This window comes from Protopterus annectens, chromosome 12.part0 (assembly GCF_019279795.1).
Source record: "Protopterus annectens isolate FY-2018-M chromosome 12.part0, PAN1.0, whole genome shotgun sequence".
Taxonomy (NCBI): Eukaryota; Metazoa; Chordata; order Ceratodontiformes; family Protopteridae; genus Protopterus; species Protopterus annectens.
In genome coordinates this window covers 1,497,214,702-1,497,232,285 of record NC_056746.1, presented here as the reverse complement: position 1 = coordinate 1,497,232,285, position 17,584 = coordinate 1,497,214,702, and the positions used below count along the sequence as shown (strand labels likewise).

The 17,584-nt window shown below is 42.1% G+C and overlaps 1 protein-coding gene across 2 annotated transcripts in view; it reads right to left on the bottom strand.

The window, feature by feature from the left end:
* Positions 1-17,584, bottom strand: part of STXBP4 (syntaxin binding protein 4) — a 1,994,403-nt gene that overhangs the window by 703,918 nt on the left and 1,272,901 nt on the right. The window lies entirely within an intron of this gene.

The window sequence follows — 17,584 nt, the reverse complement described above, 5'->3', positions numbered from 1 at the left end:
TTTTACCCTATATGTCCACTGGTCAGAATCCTTGTCTGTGGGGGTGGGATTCTTAGCTGAGGTTTCTTTAATTCCTTTAGGCCCTTGAGTAATGACCTTAGGGTAAGCTGTTGGATTTTTAAAAAGATATTTGTGAGAGTCAGGGACTCTGTAGTACCTGCCTGGTTTTCTGGGAGCAGGAGGGAGGACGTCTGGAGTCAATCTGGATTCAAAGACATCATCCACCACATCTAGGACTGGGGGGGGGGGTGGCTAGGGCCTGTGTTGTAGAAGGTCCAGGAACTCTCTAAGTCTCTTTTTAGACTGTGAATAGTCTTGGCTCTCCCACTGGAAATGCTCCCTTAAGGTATGCAGTGTTTCCCCAAAGGAAAAATCTTCTGGGGAGAGGCTGAAGAAATGTATTCCTCTGCATCAGAATCCTCATATGTGGAGAGGGGCTGCATGTCTACTTAGTCAGATGCATCGGATTCATCTGACTCTTGTTCAGACAAAACTACTGGAGACAGATCTCCTTTCCCTTTTGAGGGAATGGCTTGGCTTCCAGATCTCCTTTCCTTTTGGAGGGAATGGCTTGGCTTCCCCTAATCAACATGATAAGATCTTCTGCCATTTTAAGCTTTTGAGACTGAGGCAAGGGAGCAGGTGCCTGAGAATGGGTAGTCGGTTTCTTGGATGTGGTACGACCCCTGGGCCTAAGGAACTCGGTTGTTTTTGAGAGAACGATAGCTGTGAAAGAAGGTGTTGCTTTGTTGGGATTCGGTGTTGCGAAGGAATTCCTCAGAAGCTGGAGCCTGCACAGCGACTCCAGACCCATCCAAGGTAGAGACGACCGCAGGATCCTTAGACGAAGAAGAGTTTTGTGGCATATTGGACTCCGAAAGGGTCTCGGTAGCAGCCTGCAAATTAACTGAAGCAGCCATCAGGGGCTGCAAAAGTGCCTCAATGAGTTCCGGAGGACCGATGACCAGCTTAACGGAAGTGTTGTCGGAAGGTTTGATCCTGTGCGGTCTGTCTCTGTCTTTAGCTTTACATTTTTTCAGAAGATCTGCTGTCAGATGGCTTACCGAAGCTATATCGGAATTCGAAGACTGTAAACAGAAATATCTGGCTACAATAAGGGCCCAACAACAATAGTTCTAGCATTAAACAAAGCACAGAAGCGACAACGAGGGACGTCGTGGACTGGGTCTAGACAAGTGACGCAGTAAGAGTGGAAGTCCCGGGTATGGTATATGCTCTCCACAGGCGAGACAATTATTAACTTTTTCTGATATCGGTTAGTGCAAGAAAAAAGGATCCCCAATGGGGTACTTAGCTTTTGAAGACTTCAACTTCAATTCGGAAATGAAGCTCAGGTTGCAGCCAACCGGCACTCATGTGAACTGCTTCTGCTTTGGGCTCCACAGCAAGAAAGACCGATGTAATGGAGAAGGATGCCTTCCTTTATATCACTGACGACCTGACATCAGTCCTCAAGTGACAGCAACCGACACAGAAATACTAAGTCTCTGGTATTCAGGCCGGCTGAGGGCTACCCTGGCAGGGATAACTCAAATGTGATGATTGCAACAGTGAAACATGAAGAACATCCATAGTTCTTATAGATACTGAATCTCTGGCTTCATTTAAAGTTGTGAGATAACATCTTTATGGCCTAGGCCCAGTAATTTAATTTCAGAACATTTGTTAAAATTAGCTGCAGCTGGACTGTGATTAACCTCTTTTCTTCCAGTATCCTCTGATACAGTATATTCTTTTTAACAGTTACAATGCATACATTTAATCAGTTACTATATACACGTATAATTCTTTTCTGTCCAGCAGGACAAACTGTTGATACATTTTCAACATAAGCAAACCTCACAAATACATTTTCAGCACAAGCATCTGTACAAATCATTTTGATATACAAATGACATATAATTCTTTACAAAATTCCAGGCAGCTGTACTGGCATACATTACACTTCCACTGTCTTACTTCTCCTGACATAGCTGGCAATAATTCACTTCATCACACCCCATCCCCTTTCAAGACTCAAGCTAGTTTCTCAAATGACCCTAGAGAAACATTGCTTGAGAGGAATGAGCCTGTCTGGGAATATATTAACCCATATCCTGTCTTGAGAACCCATCTGCATTTGCATTACTCACCCCAGTACAGTGCTGCACTGTCATCTCATATGCCTGCAACCCTAGGCTCTACCTTAATAACATGGCATTTTGCTGGCTGGCTTGATGAAGCCATGTGAAGGGACTATGGTCCAAGTACAGTGAATTTCCTTCCATACAGATAGGGTTGAATTTTCTGTAGTGTCCATACTATGGGTAGACATTCTTTTTCTACATACAGCTGCATAACATCCCTCCCTGGGTTGGAGTCTAAGGCTAAGATATGCAACTGGGTGCTCTTCTCCCTCTGAAGAAACTTGGTTGAGTATGACTCCCACCCTATGGTTCAAAGCATCCACCTGCACAACAAATTTTTTGCTATAATCTGGACTGGCTAACACAGGGGGTCCTTCTAAAGCCCCTTTAAGCTTGTGGAATGCCTGCTAGCAGGCTGGGGTCCAAAATTCCTTGTCTGGCCTGTTTTTCCTCATCAGGTCTGGTAGGGGAGCAGCTATTGTACTATAATTGGGAACAAATATTCTATAGTACCCCGCTGTCCCCAAGAATGCCCTCACCTGCTTTCTGGTAACAGGGGCAGGCCATACCTGAATAGCTTCCAATTTGGCAGGTTCTGGTCTGATCTTCCACTCCCCACTCTATGTCTTGGGTAAGAGACCTCTGCCATACCCACCTGACACTTACTGGGCTTAATGGTCAACCCTGCCCTTTGTAGTCTGCGCAGGACCTTGCTGACATGCCGAAGGTGATCATGCCTGGAATGGCTGTAAATGGCAATATCATACAGGCAAGCAAGGGCATAATCTCCTTTTCCTGCTAGGATATAATCTACCAGCCTCCAGAAGGTCGCTGGGGCATTTTTCATCCCAAAGGGCATCTTTGTGAACTTGTATAATCCGAAGAGTCACAAAGGCTGACCTCTCTCGAGCGGTGGGAGTCAAGGGCACCTGCCAGTAGCCCTTGGTCAGATCAATAGTGATCAGATACTTAGTCCCACCCAGCTGCTCTAAGGCTTCATCTGTCCTAGGCATGGGGTAAGCATCTGATACTGTGTGACTATTTAGTTTTCTGTAGTCTACACAGAACCTGGTGCTACAATCTTTCTTTGGTACCACCACCATTGGGGAGGCCCAGGGACTGCTTGCATCCTGGACAACCCCCAGTTCCAACATTTCCTGTATGTCCTCCCTCAGAGTCTGTCTGAATTACTCAAGCACCCTGTAAGAGGCCTTCTTGATAGGCCTTTGGGGTCCTGTATCCACAAGGTGCTGCACCAGGTGGATGCACCCAAAGTTCCCAGTGAATATGCCCCCAAACCCCTGTAACACTGCTCGGATTTCTCAGACATAGGTAGAGGATAGCCAGTAGGACATTGCTACCCCTTCCACTGAGGTGCCAGTCCGAGCCTCATTGAGGAGAACAGTCACCACATTCCCCTCAGACTCCTCCTGCCATCCACTGCAAATACTCATGGTAAGGCTTCATCATGTTAATATGGTACAATCTGTGCCCCTGCCTCCTGCTTAGCATTTCTACCATGTAGTTAACACCACTGACCTTCCTTACCACTTTGAAGGACCCTTCTCAAGCTACCTGCAGCTTATTGTGTCTGATAGGAATGAAAACAATAACCTGCTGTCCCACAGCATACTCTTGGGCTCAAGCATTCCTGTCATACCAGACCTTTTTCTGTTGTTGGGCTCCTGTCAGGTTCTCCTGGGCCAAACCCATGAGTTCCCTAAGCCTTGTCCTGAGGTTTAGGACATATGCCACAAGAGACTCCTTATTGGATTCACATTCACTGCCCCACTCATCGTGAGTCAAATCTAAAGGCCCCCTCATTCTATGCCCATATGGCAACACAAAGGGTGAAAAAACCTGTGGATACTTAGGGTACCTCTCTGTATGTAAACAGCAGATGGAGCAAATATTTGTACCACTCTCTCTTAAACTGGTCTGCAAATGCCAGTAGCATGGATTTTAGTGTAGAGTTTAACCTCTTCACAAGACCATTAGTCTGCGGATGGTAGTGGGTGGTCTTTGGGTGCTTCACACCACAGTACTTCTACAGACAAGTCAGCAGGTCTGACATGAAAATGGCACCTCTGTCAATCAGTATTTCTTGTGGGAAACCTACCCTGCTTAAAATCTCTAACAAAGCATTTCTCACCTTCTCTGCCTCAATGGATAACCGAGCTGTAGCCTCAGGGTATCTAGTAGCATAATCTACTACCACCACGGTATGCTTCTTCCTTGTGGAACTTGGGACACTTAGAGGCCCCACAATATCCAGAGTTACCCTCTGAAATGGCTCCTCAATCACAGGCAAAGGCATCAAAGGAGCTTTGATCTTGTCTCCTGCCTTGTCTACTTTCTGGCACTGCTCACAGATCCTGCAGTATTTATTTATTTATTTATTGACATTTGTTGACCAGGTTAGTCCAACTGGGATTTTGTCCCACTTTCAGTGGAGACCCGAGGAGAAAAGCTCCAGATAGTACAATAAAAAACACTACAGTAGTATACAGGTATAGCAAACAATAGAAATAAAACTAGTCATTTCAGTAGTAAAACGAAAAACAAAACAATACAGTAGTAAATAATAAACAAAACAACATTAACAATAGTTAAATGACAGCACAAGGTTTTTTTTTTTGCTATGTAACTGTACTGGTGGGGATAGAGTTCAGAAGTATAACAAGGATAGATGGAGTGATTCCAATGTGGGGGGGGGGGATTATGTAAGGTCATAGCAGGGGCAAATTCTGGAATTGAGTAAATGAGCCTTTAGTTTTCTTTTAAATAGTGGGGTGTGAGAGACTGAGCGAACGTCAAGGAGTAGTTTGTTCCAGGTTTGGGCCACAGAGTGTTTGTACAGTAGCTTACCTACTGACTTATTTGGGTGGTAAATATCAAGCAATTGTTGATTAGAGGTGCAGAGGGGTTGAGATAGGGTGTAGACAGAAACAAGGAGAGATAAGGATGGACAGTAGGATGGTTTAAAGAGCACAGAGTGCAACATGTGAAATTTATAGAGATGTAGTAGTTGTGGGAGTTCTAGCCATTGTAGAGACTTCAAAGCAATGCAGTGGTGTTTGTTGTTTGGGGAGTTGGTGATGAATCTGGCTATTTTGTGGTAGGATTGTTGGAGTTTATTAAAGGTAGTTTTTTGGATACTTGTGGGAACTGGAGCAGCATAGAGGAGTGAGGGGAGGAGGAGTGCTTGCCCTAGGGTGAGTCTAGCTTCGGGAGTGAGATATTTTTTTGTTTCGGTATAATAGACCTAATTTCTGATGTGTTTTCTTTATACATTGCTGTATGTGTTGATTGAATTTTAATTCGTCGTCAATAATGACTCCAAGGAGTTTTGTGTGGGTGTCAGGTAGGATAGCTGTGTTATTGCACGACTTAATGACAAAGGAGGATTTATGATGATTAAGAGAGTTGGGTAGGAAGAGTAAGAGTTTGGTTTTAGTAGGATTGAGAATCAGTACATTTTCTGAAAGCCATTGTTCAGTGGAAAGTAGAGCTGTTTGGGTTAGAGAGTGTAGGTCAGAGATGTTGTTGGCTATAGAAATGATTGTGGAGTCGTCTGCATATTGTATAAGTGAGGACTGATGGCATGAGGTGAAAAGGTCATTGGTGAAGATGCTGAATAAGAGGGGACCCAAGATGGATCCTTGTGGCACACCAGTAGAGAGAGGTAAGAAGGGAGAAGGGGAAGAGAGACATTTAACTGATTGTTTGCGTTCAGACAGATAGCTAGCAAACCAGTTGAGGGTGGGGGTGGAGAGGTGAAAGTTAGTGAGTTTAGATAGTAGCAGTGGATGAGACACTGTATCAAAGGCTTTGGAGAGGTCAAGAAAGAGACAGGAAGTAAGTTTATTGTTGTCCAGAGATTCTGCTTTGGTGTGAGTGAAGGATAGTAGAGCAGTAGTTGTGCTGTGGTAGGGGCGAAAGCCATGTTGGGTAGGGGTGAGTAAGTTTTGATTGAGAAGGTGATTCATAAGTTGAGTGTGGATGCATTTTTCGAGTATTTTAGATAGTGGGGACAGAATGGCAATGGGTCGGTAGTTTGAAGGGTCAGTGGAGTTATCTCCTTTGTGGAGAGGGATAGTGTAGAAGGATTTCCAAAGGGTAGGAACAGTAGATTCTTGCATAGATCTATTTATTAATATTGTTACTGGGTAGGCAATAGAGTCAGCTGCGAGTTTAAGGAAGGTCGGAGGTAATTTGTCAGTGGAGGGGGAGCATGGTTTGAGTTTGAGCAGTAGAGATTTGATGTAGGAAATGGGCACAGGCTTAAAGTAAAAGGGTGAAGTGTTGGGGGTGGGTGAGGGGACAGGTACTGAGGGAAAGGTGGGTTGAGAGGGTAGGAGATTTTGTATGGAGGAGATAAAATGTGAGTTAAGTAGGGTAGCTGTTTCCTCATGAGTTGTGTTTGGGTATGGTGAGGGGCTAGAGGGATTACCAGGGTAGAGGATGCTGTTGAGTGTTGTCCAGAATTTACGAGGGTTTGATTTATATTTGTTCTGCCCTGAGCTATAGAATGACTTCTTGTCTATTATTACCTGTTTTTTAGCAAGATTGCGTAGTTGTTTGTATTTGAGTAGAAGAGGTGTTTGTTTAGATTTGCTCCAGGCTTTCCAGAAACTGTCTCTTTGTTTCATGATGGACTTAGTTTCTTTTGAAAGCCAGGGAGCATGATTGGATTTCACTCAAATCTTCCTAGCGGGAGCTAGGGTGCTAGAGTATTTAGGAAGATGTTGTTAAAAGTGTTAACAGAATCATTTAGACTAAGTTGTTTAAGGATGGACCAGTCAATGTTTTGTAGTATGGAGTTAAACTGTAAAGGATTAAGTGTAGATAGTTTTCTGCAGTCTTTGAAAAGGTGGGGTTTAAGTGTGTGAGTGTTGTATCTTAGAATGGAGGTAGGGAGATGGTCACTAAGTGAGACTGATAGGGTTGTGAGCTGATGGTAGTGATGGGGGGTGTTGGTGAGAATCCAGCCTATTAGAGAGCTGGAGGCTGAGGCTTTGTGGAAGCGGGTTGGGTGGAAATGAGTTGGTGGAAACCATGAAGGTGAATGCTATGTAATGGAGAGTCAGTAGATAGTTTTGCCCAGTCTATATTGACATCACCAAGAATGAGTGTTTCATAGGGTATGTTGAGGGTGAACCAGGATAAGATGTTTTCCAGTATGGGTATATTGTTGCCAGGAGGAATATAAATGGAAGCTACAGCTAGTTTTTTGTGTGTGTTCAAATGGATATTTAGGATGAGAATTGCAGCAGGGTGGAAGCTGGGAATAGATATGGGGTAAGGTGATAGGTTAAGGGTGTTAGAGTAGAGGATGGCTGCACCACCACCTTTCTTTGAAGGTCTGACAGAGCGGTAGATGTTATAGCCAGGAGGAAGAATTTCACTGTTACAGATATGTGGCTTGAGCCATGTTTCAGATAGGGATGGGATGTGAGGGGTTTTGAAAGCAATCCATGAGTGTAGCTCAGTAGTTTTATTGGCTAAGCTTTGAATATTCAGTGAATAGAATGTTATGTATTTACATGGAGGTGAGTTATGAGATAGGGGTTGTGTGTTTGGTAAGTTTATGGAAGGGACTTCTGAGAAGGGGTAGATAAGGTAGATGTGGGGGATGGGGAGAGGGGAGGTGTAGAGGGGCCTGGGTTTGGGTGGATGTCTCCAGAGGAGAGTAGGTCTTTTGTGAGAAGAGTAATAGATGTGAAAGGTTGATAGCATTTGGGCGGTTTAGGTTTAATCTTATTAGATGGTTTGAGAATGTGTAGTATGTGTCTTTTATATAGAGTTGAGGTAGAAGTGTTAAATAGGTTTGGAGAAATGATGAAGGAAGAAGGAGTAGGAAAGCTGTAGATTGAGTGAGAAGTTGGAGAACAGAGGAATGGATATGTGAGGTGGTAGTGATAGGAGGTAGAAATATAGAGTAGAGTAAGTAGTGTTGCAGATATAAGTAGATGCAGCATGATGAGTAGTTTGGATTGGGTGTGAAGAGAGGGAGTTTGGAAAGGAAGTTAGTTTGGATTGGGTATAGGGAGACAAAGTTAGGAATGGAATGTGGGAGTGGAGATAAGCAGGAAGTGGAATAGTAGTGGGTGGCTTGGCAGGAAGGGGAGGGATGGTTAAGTATAAAGGAAACTATACTGGGGGTGGGTGGGAATGGGGGTAGGGTAGAGGAGCGAACGGAGCGGGGCTGCACCAGCAAGGAAGAACCCAGTAGAAAACAATCAGTGAGAAGAGGTGAGAGGGTGAGAAAAGAGAGTGTAGGGATTTAGCTATAAGCAGAGGCAGTGGGCCAGAGATTGGGGTAGCAGGGGTTAGAAGCACAGTACAACTATAGAAATGTAAGGGAGAACAAGGTAGGGCAAGGAGAAAGAGGGAGCCTAGGATTTCTAGCTGTGTTAGTGAGGACACAAGCAGAATAGAAGGGGGAATGGATATAGAGAAGAGTGTTCTGGATAGTGGGGGGGATGCTTAGTGGACAGGAGTAGGGCAGAGTGGGGGGTAGGAGGACAGAGGGATTAGCAGGTTAGAGTAGGAGAAATTAGGTAGTAGAGAGGGGATGGTCAGCAGGTAAGCTACAGCCAGCACAGGGGTAGCCCTGAGATTACATGCAGCAAATCAATGTTCCAGGTGAGTAGTACATACTTTGATTAAGTCCACTAGGAGAGTACAAAGTCCATCGAAGTTTGGCAGGAGGTGGAATTACAGGCAGTTAGGGCCAGGAATAGATGCAGGGAAGCACAGGTAGCATTAAATAACTTTGACTAAGTCCACTAGGAGAGGACACAGTCCACAGAAGTTTGGCAGGAGGTGGAATTCCAGGCAGTTAGGGCCAGGAATAGATGCAGAGAAGCACAGGTAGCGTTAAATAACTTTGATTAAATTCACTAGGAGAGGACACAGTCCACAGAAGTTTGGCAGGAGGTGGAATTCCAGGCAGTTAGGGCCAGGAATACATGCAGGGAAGCACAGGTAGCATTAAATAACTTTGATTAAGTCCACTAGGAGAGGACACAGTCCACAGAAGTTTGGCAGGAGTGAAATTCCAGGCAGTTAGGGCCAGGAATAGATGCAGGGAAGCACAGGTAGCGTTAAATAACCTGTGGCTGGCTGGGAGACAGCTTAGGACCACTCGTAGGAGGGGGAGAGAGAGAGTAGACAGTACCCTGTTACATCCCTTACAATCCCAGGTCTATAAAAGTTCTGTATAATACATCTCTTGGTATGCTTTATGCACATATGACCTGCAAAAGGAATGTCATGGGCTATGGCTATAAGTGCCAGACAGTGGGCTCTGGGCACTACCAACTGCTGTATTACCTCACCCCCTAGCCCTCCCTCAGCAGTCCCTTTTCCTTGATAATCAGGTGCCTCCCTAGCTACCTCCCTCAAGCTTCTTACTGTAGGGTCCAAGAGCTCTATCTTTGTAACTCTTCCCAGCTCCCTTTCCACAGGAAGCCTGGTATTCCCTGGCAGCAGTGCCTTACTGTTAACCTGGGAACTACCACTCACCTCTGCTCTTACAGTCACTCTGTCTAAGGGTACATCAATATCTACCAGCTTCTGTGGCTCACCTTCAGATTCACAGCTACAGGGTAGCTCCCTCCCTGAAAGAGTCACCTCACCAGCCCTGGCTTCAGGTGTGGGGTCTGCCATGGTCTCCCCAAGCTACCAGACCCACATTATACTGTTTACATGCCCTTTCAAATATATGAATAAAAAATCTAACAAAACTATCACCCTCTGTAGATTGTGGAAGAAATTTACTGGCCTTTATTGCTTCTGGGCTTTGGTTATTCTCCTCTCTTCCCTTTTACCTCCTCGACACTCGAGATGAGTCAGCATCTTCCACTCATGTTGATGCTGCTTCTCATTTTCTTCAGTGTCCAAATGCTGCAGTCTTTCATCTTCTTCGGCCGTCAGATGCTGCAATCTCTCTGCTGACTCTAATTCCATCCATTTCTCCTTCTCTGCACCTTCCAAATGCCACAGTCTCTCTTGTGATTCTAATTCCAAACATTTGGCCTCCAGTTTAAGTCTCTTTAAATCCAGATAGATTTTTAAGTCCTCTGAGAAACAGGTGAACTGTCTTGTTTCTGAGGGCTGCAAATCCACATCTAAGCTGCGGCTAAGTCTGAAATAATTTCCTCTTCAGTCAGGTTGGCATGCACCAGTCCTTTGGCTTTGCACACCTTGGCATACTTGTCCTTTGTCAGCTTGCCATAATCCTCTGCTGACATCTTTGCCTGCTTTCCGTGACTAAACTAAACAAAAAAATAAATAAAAACGGTTGTGAAAATGAAACTCTATGTTTACCTTGTGGTTGCTTAACAGTACACCACCTTCAGTGACAGCTGCCTATGGGCTACAGAAATTCAATTATAGCCACACCACTGCTCACCAATATGTGACATCCCCACTCTGGGCCAATAATCAAGGAGGCTGAATACTCACCACTGACACTGAAGAGGGATGTTCACTTGGAACAAATATGGATACACCCAGTATTTACAGATGCAGCTCTCTGCATCAAGCACAATTTCCCTTAAGAGCACACAGGGAAAACAACCCCAGTAAGGCTACACAGCTATAGAGCTGAGTCCTCAGCTGAGTGTCCAAGTCAAGTCCTCCACCACTCACTCTGTGAAACCAGTGCTTTGTGTCTGTGCTGCAAGCAGCTGACACACACACACACACACACACACACACACACACACACACACACACACACACACACACACACACACACACACACACACACACCTGGGAAAGGCTGGCACAGATTTACTAGCTATGCCCCCTTCTTCCCAGACTAGAAGGTAGTTGCACTGCCACCAGACACTCCAAAGCCAGCTACTCGAAGGCTCTTACAAGGGTACCCAATTATAGTGAGTGAAATTAATGCTAATACAAATGGTAGTGTTTGTAGAGAGGTACCCAGGAGTGCCCACAGTGTCACCAAATAGATACAAGTCCTCTCAAAGTTTAAAATATATTCTAAAGGACCAGTCACAATAAAAAGTGTAAATACATTTAATCATAAAAAATAATAAATAAAAAAACATGAAAATATTAAATATCTATTTACAATAAACACCAGAATTTCAATCACAGGAAATATTAAAATAACACAGATTAATAGATTCACACAGATACAGAAAAAACAGTATTTAACTAATCTCACTATATTTTCCTGACTGATCTAAAGAATTACTATTTGTTGTCACTTACTAGAGCAAGGCAAGATAAAGTAAGTGAGTAGTCCTCCTTCTTTGTCAGGTTCCAAAAACAGATGTATATGAGACATCTCTCTCATCTGGTGTTAAAACACCATTTCTGTCCTAGATTACAGAATGACATCCCATACATCTGGTATTCTAACTTCTGGTTTCCATACTACCCTCATTACTAGAAGCTGCCAGGATTTACCACATATGTGTTATAATACATATTGTGTGCTTTGCTAAAGTTTATTGCACCATCTGGAAGCTGTAAGATAATTTTAACACTTCTGCTCTTCCTACAGAGACTAACAAACCATGCTTCTTACAGATATTGCATCTCTGGTTTCATTCAAAACTGAGAGATAACATCTTTATGGCCTAGGCCCAGTAATATAATGTCAGGACATTTTTCAAAATTAGCTGCAGCTGTACTGTGATTAACCTCTATTTCTTATTTATTTATTTATTGGCATTTGTTAACTGGGAAAGTCTGACTGGGTCAGGAACCCATTTTCAGCAGAGGCCCGTGGAGAAAAGCTCCAATAACAGAAATATTCAATACAAGAACAAATGTCCAACAGACATTTAATACAGTGTGATACTCTTAGTAAAGATAAAACTATACTGTAGGTACAACATATATATATCAAAGTATCTTACAGATAGGAGTTTGCATTTTATACAGTACACAGCATATTACATATCAGTTTTTTTTGGAGAATAGGAAGAGAGTGAGAGTTAGAAATCAGAGGTTGGGAGGGCCATAGCGGAGTAAACATTTTTATAGGAATAATAGAAGCAGACATCTAAAGTCAGAGCATAAAAGTGAAGACAATAGTAGCTAAAGGAAAGTTATGATAATCAGATATTAAGGAATTAAGTATCAGAATATTTTGTGGATGTATTATGTTCCTAGTATGGGTGGAGAGAGAAATTCCAGGAGAATGTTTGGAATTTACCTATTTAGGTGAGAACAGGGGCAGTCATGATTATTAAGTATAAAGTGTTTCAGGGTGAGCTTAAAATAAATGAAACAGTCTATGGTAACAATTGTGATACCCCTGCACTGGCCCAGTAATCAAAGAGCCTCAATCCTCACCACTAGCATCAGTGGGGGGATATACACACTGGGAGGATGACAAGTACACATACAGTGAAGTGCAATTTCCCTTAAGAGCACACAGAGACCTCAGTCAGTCTGGAGCTGGTTTCTCCCTCTTTCTCCAGATCCCCAATAAGACTCCCCACTGGCACAGCTATAGGCTTGAGATCTCAGATGAGTGGCCAAATCAAGACCTCCAGCACCCTCTCTATCCAACCAGTGATTTGTGTCCCTGCCCAAGTAGCTGAGACACACACACACACATACACACACACTTTGAGGATTGATTTATACACACACACACACACACACACACACACACACACACACACACACACACACACACCATGCCCCTCAACTTCTTAGAGCAAAAATCTGGACAAAGCCTAAAATGATGGTGGGATAAATAGAGACGGTTTTAAATATCGCTCTTACAAACTTTGAAAGTTGAAAGAATAATAGGTTTTGCATTAGCGTGAATTTTCCGAAGGATGTGGAGTCTTAAACTCAAATGTTTGTCATTATTTTATGACTCCAACCCTTGGCTATTTGCCAGAAAGGGACAGATATTAGGGAGAACACACCAAAAATATGAGGCAGAAATCTGGACATTCTGAGAAAACCTGTACAGTTGAGAGTTATCACACACACACACACACACACACACACACACACACACACACACACACACACACACACACACACACGCACACGCACACGCACACACACACACACACGCATGCACGCACACACACGCACACGCACACACACGCACACACACACACCTGGGAAATGCTGGCACAGGTTTTCTAGCTATGCCCCCTTCTGCTCAGACTATAAGGTAGTTTCTACTGCCACCAGCCACTACTTATCAGCTACTTTAAGGCCCTTAGCAAAGGGTGTCCAATCTTACTGTGTAATGTTACTATTAATCCAAATGGTAACTTGACCAAGAGCCAGGCTATTAGGAGTGGCCTGTAGAGTGTCACCAAATAGATATGCAAGTACTCTAAGAGCTTAAATATCTCTAAACAAACCAGCCACAATTGAAAGGATTACACATTTTTATAATAAATAATACAAGAACAAGACAATGGATTCACAGTGACATCAGAGTTCAAAATCAAATGAAATATTTAAAACAACATTGTAGGATAGTCTCAAATAAATACAGAAAACATCTAAGCTAATCTTTACTATGTTTCTAACTGAATCTAAGCAAATTTCCTGCACCCTACTCAACTAATTTACAGCAAGGCAAGTGCAGAGGTGGTGAGTGGATGTTGTCAGGTCAAAGACAAATACAGAATGTCCTCTCTCTCTCTCTAAGAGTTCTTAAATTACTATCTCAAATACTGCTGCTGGAACACTTGCAGCATGACATCACTTTTTGCCACCTAACTTCAGTTCCCCCGCTCACAAACAACCCCCAATGATGTAGCATCTAGCATCTCCCCATGAAAATAAATACCATTCAGAACTTTGCTGTAGTTTGCTTTTTTTAGAAAGAGTGCAAGTTAGTAAATATGGGGGAACCGTATAGGAGAAAGGGAAGCAGATATGTACTGGCGAGGGCTTTTTTGGTGGAGCTATCCAAGAAATGTTTATGTCTATAAAGCGTTCCTAATTTATAGTGGATTTTCTTTATGATATTACAAATGTGAAGTTCAAATGTTAATCTGTCTATGGTAACACATAGCAGCTTGGCTTTAGGAATCATTTAAATTTGTGTGTTATTTAGATAGTATATTTTAAAGTTAGATGAGAGGGGTTTTGCTGAGAAGAGCAGAAGTTTAGTCTTTTTTGGATTTAGGAGTAATTGGGATTCCTGCAGCCAGGTTTGAATTGAAGTGAAGGCATCCTGTGTGATTTGATCTTCTCTTCCTGTATCCACTGCCACAATACATTCTTTTCAACAGTTATAATGCATACATCTAATCAGTTATTACATGCATGTATATTTCTTTTCTGTCCAGCAGGACATACTGTTGATACATTTTCAACACAAGCAAACCTCACAAATACAATTTCAGCACAAACATCTGTACAAATCAGCTTGATATACAAATGACATATATAATTCTTTACAAAATTCCAGCTAGCTGTGCTGGCATACATTACACATCCACAGCTTTACCTCTACTGGCATAGCTGGCAATACCTCATATCATCACATATTCCATGAGGTGCAAAGCTCTCTGGCTGGCTACACAAGTCAAGCCAGGCTGTCAGGTTTATAACACTGTGCACTGATATGCAGGTGCTGTGTAAAGTTATGAGTGAATTTTGCTAAGCAATGTGTTTTCATATATACTTAGTAAGATGTTTGGTATTCCACCAAATCCTGTTGCTTATCCAAAAGGGAGAACCTCCACAGATTGTTTACTCTAAAGGGAACAATAAGCATGTAAAATTTACCTTTAATTCTTTTTAACCTAGTTTAACTGTTGCTACCTTTGGCTCCAGATGGTCATGAAACTGTCACAAACTCCTTGAAAAATCTAGTGAGGTAGGTGCCTGTTTTACACACAATGGAATCATGGATGACTAGGATGTTTTTGGGATTGCCAAGCCATGTTGGCTTTTGGGTATGGGTTGGTTCCATTTTATCCCTTCACTTTTATTGGGAATGTCCACTACTACTGTATGGTGATGGTGTGTGCATGATGAGCAGGAAGTCTGTGCAATGTATTTTGTGTATGAAGTTAGTTTTTTGATGAGCTTAAATCATCTTGATATACAGCTGAGGCTTTTACAGGTGAGAAGTTCAAAACTGCCCAGATACAATATCTCACTAAAAAGAAACTTTTGACTCACTATAATTCAAATGTTTTCTGTAGCCCCCCATAGATGTAGCCCTCTCCTTATCTTACCTGCAACTTCCTATGTGATATGTCTGCAACACACACACACACGTATACACACCTGTGCATGCACACAAACATGAATGTGTCTATACATACTCCTAGGAGTTGTACTGCACTTGAATACTGCCAACACTTACACAGAGTTAAATGTCTACCACATAGCACCCTACTTCTCTGTATATTGCAGTGTTCAAGTACATGATATTCTTGTGCACTGGTTACCATGTGTGTAAATGGATTGCTCTGCATTTGCTTTACAATTGTAATGAACTATATTAACTTAAGAATAATTACGTCTCTAATGCCTTCTGGCATGGGTTGCTGCTCAAAATGGCCCTTGAGCAAGCTGACCTAGCCAGTTAAAAAATGGAATATAAATGCACGAAACCTTGTCATACTGTGCGTATTGCAGGGCTACGTGTGTGTATATATGTGTGTGTGTGTGTGCTGTGTGTGTATGTGCTGTGTGTGTGTGTGTGTGTGTGTGTGTGTGTGTGTGTGTGTGTGTGTGTGTGTGTGTGTGTGTGTGTGTGTGTGCACTCATGGCATGGGGCTGCTGCTAAGAGTTTAGCCTCAGCTGCACATATATAAACCTCTGATAAGTAGTTAATATCTTGTCATAAAGGGGTATATTTTCTCAGAAAAACAGCCAGATCACATACTGTCTAGAGTAACTATATTTATCATGACTGTAAATGTTATGTCATGGAATGCCTTCCATAACTAATCTAAAGGTAATCCCCATGCAAAATATAATTCACAAAGATGCACACTGCTGGTAACCAAAACCTAGTTTTACTCTTACAAACTGGCCTCTAAGGTAGCAAGTTTGTAGTAAGTTTTCATTTTAAACTTCAATTTCACTTCAAAATAACAAAGTATTAGGGAGGATATTGGATGATAATCTTAAATTCAACCTGCAAATACAAAAATGCATAAGAAAAATTATCAAAAAAGCTCTCATAGACACAACTAAAGCTAGACTTGCCACTACTTATCTCCCTCCACACTTCTTTATTGTTCTTCCTTATTTACTAACCTCCAGACATCACAAAAAATCAAAACTTGAACATCGCTATAACGAAGTTGCTACATTTGCAGCAAATACCCCTTTCAGAACCCACCACAGTATAGCACAAAAATAAATAAATAAATTTGTTAGAACTACCTTGTCATCTAACACATACACAGTTTTCTACCAACTATAAAATTCCTGAATCCATCTGCGTGTCGAACTCTAAATAACCTCCTACCCAACTATGTTTCCAGCCAGTCATTATGATCCAATGAACAAAAACTCCTGCCTGTCCACAAACCTCTGTCCACAAACCTATATGTATCCATTAGGTCAATACCCACCCTTCAAAGCCATTCTGAAAATCCTCCCCCAAAGCTGGCTCTGTTCTAACTCAACACAAGGATAAACTATACCCCTAAATGTGAACAAATACCTTCATACTGTACATCTCCTTATTCTCCCTTCTTCACTCACTTCCTAACTTCTCTCAATTTCGGTGCCCAGGGTTTCTCTATAAATATATCATAAGCCTGCTTTTCTCTCACTTCATCTTTCAGTTCTTGTTTGTATTATAATAACGTACCTTTAATTTCATTATAAACTGGCTAAGATTTCGCTAAAATCATTGTCATATAACATTGCATCTATTCTTAACCAGTGTGTGCATATTATGTCTAATTTGGTATAATTACTTAAACTGCAGTTTTTTTTTTTTATTTTTAAAGAGTGCAAAATCATTCTTCTTAAAACGTTTGTAATACTTTGGAGCTTTTCTCTCCTTGGCTTCCACTGAAAATGGGCGCCTACCTAGTCAGACATTTCTAGTAATCAAATGTCAATCAATCAATAAATAAATTAATAAATTATACATGTTTTATCTGCTCACCACTAGATGGCTTTCCAGAATCTACACAATATTTAAAATTATCTGGATCTAGGGTCAGGTGCTCCCAATCTGTGCAACTAACCAAATGTCGCACAGTTCATCGTATTATGAAATGCTGAAACATTTATGTGGCAGATTTTGTACTATTAATGTCAATTTTCTAACACATGTTAACCATTCATTAATCACAGCCCACCCACTTCCATCACCTTATTTTTGCTCTGCACATAAAAATGGCCAACAACAGTTCAATACTAGGAATCTATTTATTTGCCTCTTGAAACATGTCCTTTATGTAAAATTCTACTTGTAATTCTGACTT